Here is a 12,882-nt window from a genome sequence, read left to right as displayed (position 1 = left end):
CTAAGCGACAGCATATAAACCGTAGTTGTTCAGTTTTACCATTAGCATAAAATAAAATAAAGGTCACTTGTTTTGAAAGCATCGTTTCTGCATCACTTGCCATCTTACAAACCTCAGCCCTTCAGCCTGGTTACTCCCTGTTATTAGAAACGTAGGGATATGATTCTGCAGCTGGTGGAAGCACACCCAGCTCAATAAATAGGACTTTTACAAAATGGAGAGAGAGACATCTACAGTTTGTGTTGCGGACCATGCTGATCTCATTCATATTGAAAGGTATTCATGTGTAAAGTGTATACATGTAATGCATCGACAACATCTTGAACCCTTTTACACACGTACAGCTTTAGAAATGTACAAACCGTTTCTGATCTCCTGAGGATTTGAAATCAGAATTGAACTGGAACCACTGTGGAGGTTATGGTGATGTGATTCACTCATTTATTGATTTGTGTGTGTATATGTGTACTGTCACAATAGTTCAGCTAGTCTGTATAAATTGCAGAATGAAACTCTAACGATGTCAAATTAGGCAGATGGATTAACTGTGTTAAATAAATGTGATGCTGTTAAACATATTTAAATATTTAAAATCATGTTGAGCAGACAGATGCCAAGGTGACAAGCAGCAGCTGGAATCTATTATTTTGTCCCTCAAAGTGAATATATGACCTATCAGCTGGAAATGCTCTTCACGTGTCGTCTGTTACAGAGGAACAGTCTCTTACGGTCATTTCTGCCATACAAAATCTTGAAGTAGTGACAGTTGGTTGTTACAGCAAGAGCTGTTATTTACCATCCTTGAGTCTTGGAAACGTACTAATGTCATGTGGAGCATGAATTAAGTGTCAGTATCAAGTGAAACTATTTTTCTTGTAATGAAATGAGTTGTCTTTAGTCAGTGGCAAACAGATTGAGTTGATGAAATGCTTAGCTATATTTGGGCATCAGAGCCTGACAATATGTTTGCCTGAGGATTGCTGCTGTTCGAGCTTTTGACATTTGCTGTAGAGGCACTGAAATACTGATTGTATCTGTGGAGAGGCAGGGTTTTCATGTTTTTCAAACCATCTTCCAAGATTTAAAAGTACCAAACAGGGCCTGCTTTAGTTTTTGTTTGACAATAAAATTTAATTTAGTATCATAGTCATGTGTAATAAATCATTAAATTACATAAGACATCGTCTCAGAAGGTTACAATTGCCAGTGTCACATTTAGGGCCAAATCGACATGATTGTATGTAACTTCAAGTCTTATGAGTTTAATTTGTAAAGTACAACTGACTAATCCCATAAAACACTTGGACATTCAAAAAAAAAGTCAAATAATTGTCATTGTATGAGTCACTACAGCACGATTCATATCAACACTCTAGGCAAGGCTACTAGTATAAATTTTGAAGTGTAACCATTTTCCTAATCACATCTCCTCCTCACAGAGGAGTTATTGGATAAGCACTGAATATCTTGTTTTACTCAGCCTTTGTGACATCCAAAGATATTGGTCTGTGCATTGGAGTGGCACTCAAATATTACAGTTCTAGAGTAAACTGAATTTGAATGTCTACAGATACTGCATGTGTTGTTTATTTTAATGCAAATTAGCATGAAAAGCATGAAAATGAAGTTAAGTACAGACAGGGAAACAGTCCAGTGGTTGTATTCAGTTCCAAACAATTCCAAGATAATTGTTTTATCATACTGATTCCCCTCATAATTGCCGACCCCATTCATTTCATCCAGTAGAAGATTTCATTTAATACTGTGTTTTCCATTTCTACATACACTAAATTTTATGGCCATTTCAGACTTCACATTCACATGTTTGCACATATTATAATGTCTTATAGAAGCCTGTTTCTGCCAGGTAATTGCAACTTTTTATCTTTTAAATATTTATCCACCGGTAGTGCCTAATGGCCTGTTTGACTTTGCAGAAAATCTGCCATAAGCTAAATCTTTTGACTAAAATGTTTATTAGTTTCAGTGACATTTTTTCCTTTATTCGAATTTAGTTTTTATTTAATTTTACTCAAACTCTGTTTAGTCTGTTTTTGGGAAGATTACAAATTTGGTGTTCAACATATTGTTTCAGAAATGCAAACAATTAAAGATTGAAATTGAAATTTCATTTGGTTGGTTTTATGTTGTTTAAGTTAGCTTTAAGACAAGAAATGTGACTGTTTGTAAAAGGAAATGGGATTATTAAATTTTTAAAAGAGGTAAACTATCTGTAAAATTTCACATGGGTTTGAATCAGATTAAGTCAGATGGACAGTTTACACCCAGATTTTGTATCTTACTCACTGACTCGGATCAACTTACCCCTAACCTGGGGCAAATTGAGCCACGGAAACACTTTTTTAAATAAGAATATTCTTAGAACCCTTTGTCAGATACACTCTGATCATTTAAAATGATAGGAGACATCCTGAAATCACTTTAGATACTTTCATTGTACTTCTGCCTCATTTTTCCTTATCTTGAGGACCACATAAGTAAAAAATGGCTCATCTTACCCCACTCTCTCCAATACACATTACATTTTCCTCAGAATCCCGAGTGTACATCTCACAATTCATTTTTTTGTTTTTTGTTTGTTTCTGCCATGGAATAATAATAAAAAAAAGGTAATTGTGGCTTTTTATATCACAATTCAGACTTTTCCTTTCAGATTGGCAAGTTTATAGCTTGCAATTCTGAGTTTCTATCTTTATAAACTCATAATTATGAGAAAAAAGTCAGGTTTGTGAGCTAAAAAGTCACATTTAAAAAAAATGTTTGGTAACACTTTATTTCGATAGTCCACTTTAGACATTCTATTAACAGCAAGTAACTTTGCAACTACATGTCAACTAGCAGTTAGTAGAGTATTAGTAGACTGTCTGCTTAATATCTTCTAACACTTTCTTTGTCAATTTATTCTACTAACCCTAAACCTACCCTGTCTACTCTGAGAGTTAGTAGACATGTAGTTGCAAATTAATGAGAATTAGTTGACATGTAGTTGACATGTAGTTACAAAGTTACTTATAGTTAGTAGAATGTCTAAAGTGGACTATTGAAATAAAGTGTAACCAAATGTTTTAACCCTTGGCAGAAACCATCTTCCATAGTCTCTAGCCTTTTAAAGCACAAATAACTTTATTTGTATATGAGAGCAATTCTGGCAGCTGATATACAAGTGAACTGTTCTTTCCTTCCCAAACTGCATAGTCTTATTGATGACGGAGGACCTAGGTGCTGTTTATCATCTTGTGACCTGGATTTTCTGCTGAGTAAGACTCGTTCCACCCAGCACTCCACTGATCATACGTAATAGTACCCTTTCCCTTCTCAAATGACAACACTGCACGCTCTGAAGGGCCCTTTAATTTTTCTCTAGCCTCTGCAAACCAATGAAGGGAGAAAATACTAAAGAATTCAGCAGAGGCCCCAGGTCAGTGTGTTGCAGCAGCACAGTTTGCAGGCACATGGTTGACCCACCTTCAAAAGGAGCTGTCAGGCTATTGCTGGCATACACCGTGAGCGACTAGCTGTTACACTCCTCAGTGATAATATTTCATGAGCCAAGGATCATAAACAACTGTAAGCTTCTGTCAAGCAACCAAGGTAAACATAACTTTTCTCAATTCCGAATGGTTTAGAGTTGCCATCAACAGATATACAGCTTGACAGTTTTACATTAGAAGCGATTGGACTTTACAATTATTCTGAAGCATTATTAAATCACTGTTTTGTTCATCATCTTTGAGAGCAAAGGTGTTTCACGACACCTCTTGACATGTCCCAGATATCTTTGCCTGACAGGCAGTGTGTGGCGCTGCAGGCGACTCACTCCCCAGCGTTGACAATACTGTCTAAAACTGTCCCGTCCATATGTCCATTGAGCCCACTGCGAAACGAGGCCTGAGTGGCTTGGCTCGCAATGTGGATGTTCACACATTAATGCCAAAAACTTTTGAGAGGTTGTTGAGGGATATTGTGATGGGGCAAAGGATTCAAAAGGAGAAAATGGCTGAATGTATTTAAAGGAGCCATTTCCAGAGCTCTTTTGACATGACCTGCTCGATTGGCTGTCATGTTGAGACTGTTTTTGTGTTTTTTGTTTTTGTTTTTGGACAGCCCATCAAGCCACTGGCAGATCTAGGTCTCTTCTAGTGTGAATGAAATTGCTGCCAATTCTGTTTTTTTTTACACAAACTTGGGCACCATTTGAGCCACATCAGCTAAGTCTGTTGATGTTAGAAGATGCCATATGTTACAGGGCCGTTGGGCAGCTGTACATACTGAAAATCACCAATCACATGGTAGTATCTAGATACTATTAAATTTGGCTATGTACACTACCGATCAAAAGGTTATTATAATTAAAAAAAAAAAATGTTAAGAAGTCTCTTATACTTACCAAGGATGCATTTATTTGACCAAAAATGCATTAAAAACAGTAATGTTGTGAAATATTACCACAATTTAAAAGAACTGATTTCTATTTGAACATATTTTAAAATATAATTTATTCCTGTAATGGCAAAGCTGAATTATCAGCATCTTTACTCCAGTCTGTCCAGAAATCATTCTGATATGCTGATTTGGTGCTCAAGAAACAACTTCTTATGAATGTTAAAAACTGTTGTGTTGGTTAATGTTTTCTGTGATACACTACCATCTTTTTTTTTTTAAAAGAAAGAAATTAACACTTTTATTCAGCAAAGGTGCACAAAGACATGCTACAATGTTACAAAAGATTAATATTTCAAATAAATGCTTTCAAATTTTCCATTCATAAGACAATCCTGTAAAAAAATTAATAAAAATCAGCTATGCCATTATTATAGTATAAATTCATTGTAAAATATATTCAAATAGAAAACGGTTATTTTAAATTGTAGTAATATTTCACAATATTACTGTTTTTAAAATATCCACCTTTAGCAGTATCTATACACAGTAAGAAATAAATCTATAGGAAAATGGAAAATCTACTGGTAGATTAGTAAAAATTTTTTGCCAGGACATTATCTGTTACGGACATTTCCTATAACCCTAAAACACAATACATCATTCACAATACAGGTAAAACACCTATCAGAAATATAACATTGTGACCTATTTTTATGGATTTCCTTTTCTAACTAACAAGCAGTAATATGACAAATCTCTGCTGGTGTATCTAGCAGCATCTGACACATTGCAAACATCTAATTATGTTGTAGCATCACTCACTCATTACTGTTTGATCATCACATGTCCACTACTGAAGTGGATTGCAGCTTTGTCAATTGACTGCCATCACCGACTGCTGTGTAGCAAATTAGATGAACTGTTTAAAGGCAGAGTTTGTCTAAAAGATGCATGCTTAGTAAATCAAAAAGAGATAAAAACACAGCAGAGAGTGAATTATGTGTAAGGTAGCCATTTAACAGAGATAAATATGACAGGCGATACTGTTCCTCACTTTAAAAAATGCTGCTAAAACTAATGCAGCATTATCTTGTCACAACTTAATTTCATTGTGTGCAGTGAGAAAGTGAATGTGTGAAATAAATGTTTATTTAATATATTTGTGCTGAGACTACATGAATAATTTTGCTGGCACTAACCGAAACTGAGCAGGGTATTTCCAGTTCCCAGCATGCTTTGCCCGAGACTGGATGGGGTAAATGTGTTAAATAATTGTATTTGTTTGTGAGCAAGTTGTAAAAGGGGAAACTCTGTTAGTATTTAAAGTCAGCATGTGTGATAGTCTTTTCTTTCCTACTGTGCATATATACAAGTGAAACAAGAACAAGACAAATGTAGGGAGCGGGACTCAGGAGTTGATTGGATTGTTAGATTTTTGTTAGCTGCGATCTGGTGTGAGTGACAGGTTGCTGGAGGGGATGGATTATTGAACCGCTTTCGCTCTGAGAAATGATGTCGCTGTGCTGATGTTAATGTTAATGAAGATGATGTTTTGATTAAAGATTATGAAGGTGCATGAATTTAAAAAAATAATGATGTGCATGGATAGATCATTTAAAATAAATGGCAATATTCTTTAAAAAAAAAAAAAGTTAATTTCATGGTGCCTCGGTTGAGAGTGGCTACATAAAGACTGTACCTTATAATAATTTACTCAGTGAGCAATTACTGTGCAATTGCAAGTGAAATAGCTTATTTTTTTCTAGCAAACGTAAAGATAATAACTAGAGTTACTTTAGCATTTCTTATTTTATTGGACTCAATTCAGTTAGTAAGTTTGTGCTATACACAATAATTGAATTTACATGGCAATTTCATGTAATGAAAACTTTTTTTTTTCAGCATGTGGAACCACTGTCCACAATTGAATTCAGTTCATCCAAAGACTAATTTGCTGTTGCTTCTGTGAAAAACGAAAGAGATTAAGCCACTGTGCAGGTGTACAAGTGCTCTCTACTAGTACTAAACTCGCTTGGTAAAGCAGAACAATCACCCACTCAGTGAGCTAGTGCCAAATAACTGGAAGGAAATCAAAGATTTATAAAAAAAAACAAAAAAACAGACGACAGTCTGTCTGCACAACACAGTGCATCATTTCAGTGTACCTTTTTTGTCTGCAGTCATAAAGCAAAAATATATTGGTTGAGCTGACTGAATTTATGCTGCATGGGGAATCCAAAAAGCACTGTAAGCTATATTTTTATGTAGATTAAAGGGATAGTTCACCTAAAAATGAAAATTCTGTCATAACTTACTCACCCTACACTTGTTCCAAGTTTCTTTCTTCTGCTAAAGACAAAAGAAAATATTTTTAAGAATGTTGGTAACCAAACAGTAACGGTAGCTATTGACTTCCATAGTATTAAAAAAAAAATACTATGGACGTTTGGTTACCCACATTCTTCAAAACATCCTCTCATACGAGTGAGTAAATGATGACAGAATTTTCATTTTTTTGGGTGATCTACAGTGGTGGCCAAAATTATTAGAACACTAGTATTGTCACCAGCAAAAATGGTTTTAAGTCAGTTATTTCTATCTTTTGCTATAGTGTGTCAGTAGGAAACATCAGTTTACATTTTGATGCATTCATTTTGCCAATAATTGTAATAATCCAGTGAGATTTTTGTCTGACAACAGCCAGTGCTCCACACAGAGATCTGATCTGATCATCATCAGTCTGTCTGGAGTGACATGAAGAAACAGAACAAACTGAGACAGACTCAATCCAGAAGAACTGTAGCAACATCTCCAAGATGCTTCAAAAGGCCTATCTGACACACTACAGCAAAATAAATAACTAGCTTAAAACCATTTTTTAGCTGGTGAAAATACTCGTGTTCTAATCATTTTGGCCACCACTGTATCCCTTAAAGAAAATGGACATTTCTTCTTCCAAACGTGCATGTTGACAATATTTTGAGACTGCTGTTGTTTATTCTTGTTCATTAGCATTTGATGAATGATATGCACTCTTAATTATTTCTCATAGGGTGCAAGCAACCTTGTTTTATATTTCATTCAACAGAAAAGGGTTGGTCAAGGCTGTTGGTCTGAATATCATAATGATTGCCATGCACTGTGGGAGTAAGCAAACTTCTATAAAAGGCTGAAGCCAACAAACGACTGCCTGGGGCTTGAGAATTTTCACTCTGTAAAATGGCCTTTTTCTCAGATCTCAGAGGGCGTTTATATGTTCTCTTTTTGTAACATGTAGCCTCAGGCGAGTTGAACTGTGAACCCAAGATATTTAAGATCTTTTAACATGGAATGCAAAATTTGACAACAAAAAAATATATATAAAAACAAGATTCCACAAAAGACGAGGATTTGCAAAGCGTAAAGCAACTTAGATGTCAGCGATATTGAGCATTATTGGTTCTTTGGTGTCATGAGACAGGTGAATGAGATATGACAGCTACTGTGGAGGGGTGGATTTTTTCATTTCCATTTATGTTGTCATTCATTATGAGTCACAACATCAGTGTAAATGGCAGTAGCAGGTGCCAGAATCTCAGCAGTGTAAAAATACTGTTTGCACAGAGATTAATGACATGCAGTGCGTAATATCAGCCTCGCCCTGTACTCCACGAACAAGCACGGGTGACAAATGCTCAGAGCACAAACCTCCATTACTCATTCCAGTATCACATGTCCATCTCTTCCACAGTAAGAGATGTCACTGTGACAGCGCCACCATTGTGTCTGTGTCAGACGCCTCTCTTTGAACCGCCAAATCTTAGTGCTGAGGTGGATCTGTCCCACTCCTCTTTTGTTCAAATTGGATTTCTTCCCCCACTTTGTTCCTATTTAAGCTACAGGGCTTGATGTCAGATCTCAGACCTGCTTTTGAAATAAATTCCTTGTCAGTGAAGCTTTTACACACTGCCATTTGTGAGGATTTACGACGGAAGCTGTTTTGTTGCCTGATACATACATTTCTGTTCTGTAGCAGGGCACTTAGTGCTTAAGGAGTTCTGCAATTCTGGCCTCTTGCAAATTTTATGTAGCGCATGTGTTTGGCTCCTCGTTTGCAAATGTCACATGGAGACTGGATTTCTCATAGAATAGAATAGAATAGAATTTATTTTAAGCAATTGTGCTCTTATTTTGACTTGGAAGTTTGATATTGTTTTTATATAAAAGTTAAACTAACAAGATATATTTAATAACTTTAATTTTACACTGGCAACACTAGCTATGTTTCCATCCAAAGCTGTGAATTTAACTTATGCACATATCGTATTAAACATTTGTAAATAAAGCATCATTTCCATCCAGTGAGTTGAAGAGAACAAAATGAACGCGGTCATGTTGTCTTATGTTCTGATGTCTGTAACTCAATCGTGTGAGGTAGTTATACCAAATAATTTTGATGGCAGACCTTGGCTCAGGCATTTCTTAATGATTTAAACAACATTTTATATTTAAGATCAATCCGTTAGTCCAGTTATACAGTCACATAATCAGTTGAAGCAAAATCATGTGAGGAATTTATGTCTTAAATGTGTTTCCATCGCAGTGTATGTGCATGTCTTTTTATTGGATAAAAAAATTATGCGACTTAATTGAGCGCATACGTTTTTAATGCACATTTTAAAAATGTATGCACATCTTGCCATTTCTATCCAGCGTTTTTTTATGCGATATTACAAAAAAAAAATCCAAAAATAGCCACAGTGTTGCCATTTACTTGCTCTAGATAAAAAAAAGTTTAAACTTAAAATTAAATCACATGCTTGAAACATTTGCTTTGTTATTAGATTAATAGATAGATTATTAGACAGATTACTTATTAGATAGTATATTAATATGATAACAAAGAGTGAAAAATTTAAGGGGGTCTGAATACTTTCCGTACCCACTGTATCAACATACTTTCAAGATATCTGCAAATTTTCATTTTCATCTGCATTTGTTTATCTATATAAATGTGCAGATATACTGAAAGTATTTTAGTGACTGATTGTTAGCATTACAGTCCATGTGAAACAGATCAGCATGCAATACATAAAGTAATAGAGGCCTATAATGGCTTGTGCACATTGGATGCAGCATTTCTAAACACTTTTTTAGCATGCTCCTTCTCTTTTTTCCTTCATGCTAGCATTACTTATTAATAGAAGTAAAGTGCCAAGCCTTTGCACTTAACTAAATATCTGTTCCACATAAATGCGGTTTTATAATAAATTCTTCATTATCTCAGAAAAACCTGAACTAAAGCATGTAGTGCACACTTTCATTTGAATAAAGAAGTTTTCCCACAACCACCCTAATCTACACAGCTCTCATAAGTTCACAGTGTGATATTCCCAACAAAGAGGATGAGGCAATCAGAGGCAGAAATGGAAGCTTAAATTATATTATATTCATACCTGACATTTACAAATGAATGCAATGGAGAAGTTCCTCTGTAATCTGGAGTGCACAGCAGGTGTTTCTATCTACACAGATGGCAAACACCCACTGTTGTCTCCATAGTAAGCCTGGAACAAAAACACTCACAAAGAATGCCAATTCCGGAGGCAACACATCATCAAGAATGCTTAAAGACACCACAATATGTGCCAGATAGTCAAAAGAGTGTCTCAGCAGTGCTGGCACTCCTTATTTAGCCACAAGATTGTAGTTTTTTTTTTTTTTTTTAAATCACTGTCTTAAAACGTGAAGTTGAAGATGGCACAAAGCTATTCTCATTACTTCATGCCATGTGATCTCTCTTTCAATGGGGAAATTCCCATATACACACTGAGATGGGGCTGTATGCTGATGTTTGCCATCTGTGAGAAAGAAAAAGTGATTGCACTTTGAAGCGATTAGAGAAGTGAAACGATTAATTAAGCAAGGACGCAGGCCCATGTAGAATACAAAATAGGTAAACAGAAAAAGAAACATATCAGTCAGTGGTGGAGTCTAGACAGTTTCCTGCTCCACGGGTCTGAGTGATTCATGAATGAGAACAAAAGTAGTCTGTAAATATGAAGATTTTTTTTTCAGTCTTACCAGAAAGAAAAGCCACTTTTAAGCCACAGATATTACACATTTAAAATAGTATTACATTAAAATGAATCGTGTAAGAAGGTACAGATACCGAAGTTTCACAGCTTGTACAAAGAACCGCAAATTATGGTGATTACTGGTTTTCTGTATTCAGAAGTAAAAGTATACATTTTTGAAGCTGGTTTATTTTCTTCAAACCAAAGAACTTATCCTCTTAGGATTCTAGTAAATTAGCAAGCACTGTCAATGACTCTGGAAGATGACTAAGCTATGAAAAATTTTGAGTGTTGTAGCTTTTGCACCATAAATTTTAACCATCCTCTCTGAAGAAAATGGCTAAAGACTAGACTAAAGATGCGCAATATCAATAAATGGACCATCATTTTGTGTAGGAGTGGCATTGGTGTGTAATTCATTGTGGTTGAAAGTGGGTAAACATCAAGCAAATCTTCCCTTAAATTCTTGCCGGTGCAATAGTTTGCGTGCATCTTGAGAATGTAACACCATCAAATTGAATGAAATGCTCTCATCTTACTTTTCAGTCCGCTGTATGAGAAATGCTAATTGCTTTGAACGCCCCCCTTGGAGTAATGGGACTTGTAATTACAGTTTAGCACCAGACAGACTCTTCGTGCTAGCTGTTAATTACTCTCTGCTAAAGAAGAAGAGACTGAAGATAAGCATTATAATCACAGCCGCTGTTTGAAGAAGGATGTTGTGACTTCAGAGAGCAGGGAACATCAGTTGCCCGAAATGTCTGCCCCCCGGGTCGCAGAGGAATCTCTGTGGATGTTCCAGGGTGACCCTGGCCTCAAAAACCCCAAGCGCTCAACTAGAAGCTGCTCAGCATGGGACCTATACAAATTACTCACATCAAATAATACACAAATTGCCATGTCAGTTCCTTAATCAAAGAGGTGAAAAACAGACCTTGGAATTTATGCAGCTGAAACACTGTGAGTTGGGTTGGTTCTCTGGCATTGAGGCAGCTTTTCCTCATTAAATAGTAATGTCAAATAAATAAAAACAAAACATTCAGAAAGTTGCCTACAGCATGGAGTTCTGTGGTATTTCAGCCAGTAAACTGATTTATTTATTTACTTTGGAATACTTGATTCTGACTGGTCAGTCGCAGCATTCTGTGATTTAAAACTTCCTGATATTTGCTGTCACCATGGCAACAAACATGGCAACATGGTCGCCAAAGACAACTCAGGTCACTGAACCTGGTGCTATTTTCAAGGAATAGTTCAGCCAAAAAATAAAATCTGATGAAAATTTACTCACCCTCAGGTCATCCAAGATGTAAATGAGTTTCTTTATCAGAACAGATTTGGAGATATAGTATTACATCACTTGCTCACCAATGGATCCTCTGCAGTGAATGGGTGCCATCAAAATGAGATTCCAAACAGCTGATAAAAACATTACAATAATCCACAAGTAATTGACCTTTTGCAAAAAACAAAGTCCCTTTAAGGCAAGTCATGTCACTCGGCGGCCATCTTTGAAATGCCTCTCGGGCATGCAAGTGCAGCTCCTGTCTCTTTGAATGGGAAAACATCAAATTCTCCAAAACTGTTCAACAAGCTTACGATTAAATTTCATATTTGAAATCACCAATGAAATCTGACAGCAACTGTATCGTAAATGTTGTTTATTTTGCTTGAATAGCATTTAAAAAGGCTTATTTTTCAGGCTAGACCAGCCAGTGCGCATGCACAGTTTTAAGCGCACGTCTCAGACCTTTGCTTTTGGCTGCTAAAATACAAGTACTCTATCCTTTACTCTCCAGTGAAAAGTCATTGTGTCTGAATCAGGAGAGAAATAGTCAGATAAATAGAGAAATAGATCAATCACTGTTTACAAGTAAAACAGTCCAGGGGTGCATTTCCCAAAAGCATTGTTAGCTAACTATGGTCGTTAGTTCCATTGAACTCTATTGGTAATGACAAAACTTGCGACCATACTTGCTTTTGGGAAACGCACCCCAGAACAGTTATGTTGGTGGATTTTGATGTGAAAGGACAACAGAGATGGACTTTATCACTGCAGGAAGCATCATTATGGATAACGGGCTCAGATCCAGATCCATGACCAGAAGTGATGGTTTAAAGTTTAATTAACTTGATGATGGATTTGTTTCTTACCCACAGCTTTTTAATTCACAAGACGTTACCTGATGGACTGGAGTTGTGTGGATTACTAATGGTTTATTTTGAGGTTTCTATCAGGACTTTCATTCTGATGGCACCCATTCACTGCAGGGGATCCATTTGCGAGCAAGTGATGTAATGGTAAATTTCTCCAAATCTGTATGAAGAAACAAATATGTGTTGGATGACCTGAGGGTGAGTACATTTTCAGCAAATTTTCATTTTTGGGAGAACTGTTTCTTTGTGTTAATACACATAAAGG

Source organism: Sinocyclocheilus rhinocerous, unplaced genomic scaffold, assembly GCF_001515625.1.
Source record: "Sinocyclocheilus rhinocerous isolate Xijiao unplaced genomic scaffold, SAMN03320098_v1.1 scaffold368, whole genome shotgun sequence".
In the NCBI taxonomy this organism is placed as follows: domain Eukaryota; kingdom Metazoa; phylum Chordata; class Actinopteri; order Cypriniformes; family Cyprinidae; genus Sinocyclocheilus; species Sinocyclocheilus rhinocerous.
The sequence above is the reverse complement of the archived record's forward strand: the minus strand, read 5'-3'. Positions refer to the sequence as shown.